Source organism: Piliocolobus tephrosceles, chromosome X (genome assembly GCF_002776525.5).
Source record: "Piliocolobus tephrosceles isolate RC106 chromosome X, ASM277652v3, whole genome shotgun sequence".
In the NCBI taxonomy this organism is placed as follows: Eukaryota; Metazoa; Chordata; class Mammalia; order Primates; family Cercopithecidae; genus Piliocolobus; species Piliocolobus tephrosceles.
Window position 1 is genome coordinate 1,851,522 of NC_045455.1, and position 5,174 is coordinate 1,856,695.

Sequence of the window (5,174 nt, forward strand, 5' to 3'; positions counted from 1 at the left end):
ATTTGAGGACAGCGTGCCCCCAGCAGCTCAGCTTTCCCTGTGCCAGGTGGGATGGGAGAACGGAGATGGACATGCTGGGTGGGTGAGGCACAGCAATCCAGACAAGCCCCCGCTTCACCACTCAGTGTCCCCTCCAGGAGCCAAGCTGACTGTCACTAAGACACCACTGCGTCACACGCCCAGCTCGCGGAGGTGCTGCCTGGCTGCGGATTTGAGCAAGGTGACGGTCTGGACACTGGAGCGCGGCACACCATGGTGGTCTCCACTTGCCCCTTCCCCTTCATGTCGACACGAAGAAACGCACCTCTGCACAGACGCCCCTCCTTAGAAGCATCCAGAGCTCCTGAGAACTGGCTCACGCTCCCCTGGCCTGGCATCTGCGGCTGAGCTCATCCGCCAAGACCCTCAGGGACTGGTGGTCCTTTGGGGCAGCCCCTCCCCAGAAGCCTGCCCTACGTCTCTTTCATGGCAGCTGTCTGGGACACTTCACTGGTGGCAGAGACTCCCAGGAGGAACATGTGTGACCCAACCACCAAATGAGATGGGTGCTGGCCACTGCAGACCTGAGAGGAAGGGCTCTGGCTTGCAGAGGTGTCTGTGCCACTTCACCCCTCAGAGGTGAAGAACTTGGTACCACCCTGCCCTGGCTGAGAGGGCAAGAAGGGCCTGGATGATGCCACAGGTCTCCAGGAAGGAGATCATCTCCCATGCCCTGTGTTCCTTCCATGGGCCCAGACAAATGGCAGGCCAGCTTCCAGTGTGCACGCAGGCTGTCGGGTGGCCATCTGCCCCGGGATGGCCTCTGCTCCCGCCTCAGTGTGGTGACGGTGGCCTCTGCTCCCCGCTTGGTGTGCTGACGGCGGAGAAGTCCCTTCACTTGTGGGCAGAGCACAGGTGTCAGCAGAGGAGGCACTGAACGCACTGAACACATAGTGTGTGTTCCCGGCTGTGTGACTGTGGGCAGTCCCTGAGATGGGGGGTTTGTTTGTTCATCTGCACAGTGGGACTCGATTGCCAGTGGAGGCCTGGGCGGGCTGTGGGAAGAGCTCAGTACCTGGTGTCCTGGCATCAGTGGACATTGGGTGGCATGAGGTGAGCAGACAAGCACTGGTTCCTTTCCTGTTAATCTGATTTCAGAGGGAGGATGAAACGAGACCCAGCATGAAGGCCTTGAAGTCAGAAATGGACGTGGAGGGAAACAGCCTGAATGTAGCCGGAGGCCTGAATAACGCTGCCCGGGATTGGTCCAGCAGCCTTCCTGGGTAGGTGGGCCATTTAAGACGTGGCCAGGGGACAGAATATTAACACCTCATGTTGGTAAGCACTGGGCACCTTTGTTTTCTGTGTTTTTAAACCCAGGACCATTTTGAAACATAGGCTTAGTGGGCAAGTAGCTTGTCCCCATTTTACAGATGGAGAAACTGAGGCCCAAGGGACCGTGCTCACTGCTACCAGTTAATGGCAGAATGAGAGCTGGTTTTCTGCTGTGCCACCTTCAGAGCCAGATTCCTCCATCAAACCTAGGGAAAGGCACAGTGTCCCAGGATAAAAATCAGTACAGTAAGTTTTTATTGTATGATATTTAAGATGAAATAAAGTTGAAATAATGTTGAAGCAAAGTTGAGCATGAGTCAATTCTTTTAATTGAAAGGCATTTAAAATACATCGCCGTTATATAGTTCTTTAAGAAACACCGGGATGAATCTTTTGTAAAGTGGCAAATCCTTTTGACACGTGAACAGTCACTCTTAATGTATCTTAATGTGTAGATTTCATTTTTTCAAATATCAGATTTCTCGAAGCAGGTCGTGCCTTTACGAAGGGTCTGGAAGGGAGAGGATTTGACAGTTGGCACCTGCATTTACAGGTTTTGCATCAATTACAAATCTTGCAAATAAATCTCCTTAAAAAATAAGAATAAATTTTGTAGCAATTTTTCTCTCCAATTTTCTTTCTTGGCATTTCAATAGGTTTATCACTTGATCTCTGTGAATCATAAATCACCTCATAATCACACAAAATGCCCCCAGGATATGTCTCCCTCTCCCTTAATGACAGCAGCCAATTGTTGATTGTATATTCCATCCGAGAGGCATACTTCATTCACCCAAAGCTTTTCAAAGAGCCAAGATGAAGGGCCAGCCTGGAGGTGGCTTCCCACCCTGGCTCTGGTGGGCACCCTGGAGCTGGGGGCTGTGATGAGGGCAGAGGCACAGGCGGGCCCAGTCAGCCCAGCCTGACCCCGAAACTGTAGGGCCTCAAGTGTGCTGTGGGCGCCTGCCAACTTAAAACAAATACGGTACTTACTTCCCAGACGACCTTTTTCAATGGGATTCAAGAAAGCCAGTGGAGTTTTATTTGAGAACGTTTTTAATCAATTTGGAAATTGATTTTGCTGGTCTGATGTCAAGCTGTCATTTTCCAGAGACCCGAGTCTTACCTCTCAGCCTGAGGCTTTGTGGCGAACCCATGCCACAATAAAAGCAGCACTGGCCACCTGAGGAGGTGGGAGGAAGAATTGGGAGGCTTTATCTTCTCCTCTTTTGATGTCGATAAGTAACGTAGGGTCCTAAAGTCCCTCCTGGAGTCTTCAAAACCCAGCTCCTTGCCTTTAAACAAGCACCAGGTGCTTCGTGTCCCTCTCCAGTGGCCGCTGCCTCTGCTGCATGAAAGTGACATGACAGGGTCCTAGGATTTCACAGGTAAAGGGAATTTGGCTCAAACACCCCATTTTACAGGTAGAGAACAATTGAGGCCTAGAGAGGGAATGACATGAATTTCTAAGCTGCTGAATGATGGAGAGAAAAGGTTAAACTGGGCCTCAGACTCCTAGAACTACAGTTATGGCCTCTCCTTCCAGGGCATTCCTTCTGGTGACCTTGGACCTCGGGGAGGCTTGACAACAACCAAACAGCAATGCCCTCCAGCCATCAGCTCCAGGCAGCAATGCCCCCCAGTCGTCAGCTCCAGGCAGCAATGCCACCCAGCCATCAGCTCCGAAGCAGCCCCAGCTACAAACTGAGGATGTTGTTAAACTCTAACTTGTCAGTTCTCTGATGCCACCTGGGTGCCTGGAACTGTAGTATTCATGGTACTATTTACTGTGTGATGCTGGCAGAAGGGTTGATGGACAGGACAGGTGAAGCAATGGCTGGGACGGAGAGTGGATCTATTGCAGTCTCCAAGAGGGACACAGTCTCCCAGAGCAGCCACGGGGCGGCTGGGTCTGGGCTGCCCTCCCTGCTTCTTGCCAGTGTGCCCAGGTCCCACACACCTGGCTGACAGGAGCCATCTTGCTGGTGGAACGTGGTGGGCGGGGGGGCTGCCCCAGCCTCTGGCAGTATGGGAAGCAGTGGAGGGCCGCCAGGTGCTACAGTCTGAATGTAGGTGCCTCTCAAATGTGTACAGCGAAGCCTAAGCCCCATGTGATATTGTTAACAGGTGGGGCCGTCTGAGAGGAGGCTGGGTGATGGGGGCTCCTCCCTCGTGAACAGGGTCCTCGCCTTATAATGGAGGCCAAAGGGCACACCCAGCCCCGTTTCCTCTCCCACCCCCTCCCCACCTGAGGATGCGGCCCAGAGGCACCATCTTGGAAGCACAGGCTGGGTCATCACCAACCGGGAACCAGCTGGTGTCTTGATCGTGAACTTTCCGACCTCCAGAACGATAAGAAATAAATTTCTATTATTTATAAACTACCAATTCCAAGGCATTTTGTGATAGAAACATGAATAGACTGGGACACCTGGGCTACCTTTGTCACACCTCGTCAAAGCTGCCTGGTCAACCTACAAACACTGTCTCCAGCTCTCCCTTGAATCTGGAGACTGGCCCGTTTTATGTTTTCATCAGCTTCTGCCTGAATCCCTCATGAGACCTCCATCCAGAACCTGTATGGAGCAAGAATGAGGATGCTTTCAGGATCCTGTGTGACTTCTGCTGAAACAAGTGTACTCGGTCATAGCAGGAGCTAACAGGCCACTTGATGCTTGGACCCGTGTGGCTTCCTGCTGAAGCCAGTGTACTAGGTCACGTCAGAGCTAACAGGCCACTTGCATACTTGGATGTCTTCCTCAGAACACCCTTGAAAGCTCTTTCAAAAGCCTCTCCCCCCACCCCTTTGTCTTTCTCTCTGTTTCCCTGTCTCTGCCTTTGCACATGAGTGTCCAAGACCTCTTGGTGAGTAACAATGCCTGCAGATATTTGAGATAAACCATTCGTGCCTCGACCATGCCTGTAGCGAAGGTGGTGGGACTGTGTGGGGCTGTGTGTGGCTGCGTGACACGAGGGAGCTGGGGCCGGGCTTGGGTCTGAGGGCATCGGGCTGCTGGGATCTTGCCTCTAGATCCTGAACCTGCCAGCGCCGGTTCTTATTCAGCCCGTGTCAGCCAGGTGAGGACCAGTGAGGACCGGTTAGCATTGAGAAAGTGTAGCCTGGAGTTTGAAATAGAATGTGATGAAACTCTTCTCCCTGTTAGGATTTTATTTTATTTTATTATACTTGAAGATCTCAAGCCAGGCAGTCACACAGTACATTGGTCTGTTTATTGACGTTTCCTTCATCAGCACCCTGACAGGAAAAAGACGATTTGATTCCCATTTGTTTTCCTTGCCAAAATAATGAAGACTGTGATGAGTGTTTGTTTAATACACACCCCCCACTTTTTTTGGAAGAGAAGAGCAAAGAAAGATCAAGGGAGGAGGAGCACCCATTACCTTCATGGAACAGGAGGGGTGCATGCATAATAGATACGGCAGCCATGGGAACAGGAACCAGGTACTGGGGCACCAGGGAACCAAGGAACCAGGGAACCAGGAAACCAGGGAACCAGGGAACCAGGAAACCAGGGAACCAGGAAACAGTGAAACAGGAAACCAGGGAACCAGAGAACCAGGGCGCACCAGGAAACCAGGACACCAGGAAACCAGAGAACCAGGGAACCAGGAAACCAGAGAACCAGGGAACCAGGAAACCAGCGACCCAGGGAACCAGGAAGCCAGAGAACCAGGGAACCAGGAGAACCAAAGAACAGGGAAAGCAGAGTTCTGAGGAGGCAGGAGAAGGGACGGGGGCGGGAGAGAAGGAGACAGGGCGTGAGGGAGGACGAAGGAATGAAGAGAGAGAGGAAGGCAGGGAAGGAGGGGAGAGGGAAGAAGGGAGAAAGGAAAGAAGG

At 52.2% G+C, this 5,174-nt stretch overlaps 1 long non-coding RNA gene across 1 annotated transcript; it reads right to left on the bottom strand.

Annotated features, from left to right (window-relative positions):
- Positions 1-1,620: 1,620 nt before the first annotated feature.
- LOC111546363 lies at positions 1,621-4,799 on the bottom strand. The gene is made up of 3 exons (XR_002732762.1): positions 4,717-4,799; positions 3,766-3,890; positions 1,621-2,688 (listed from the first exon to the last, which is right to left on the bottom strand). It is a non-coding gene; the product is annotated as an uncharacterized LOC111546363 (long non-coding RNA).
- Between the last annotated feature and the right edge of the window lie 375 nt (positions 4,800-5,174).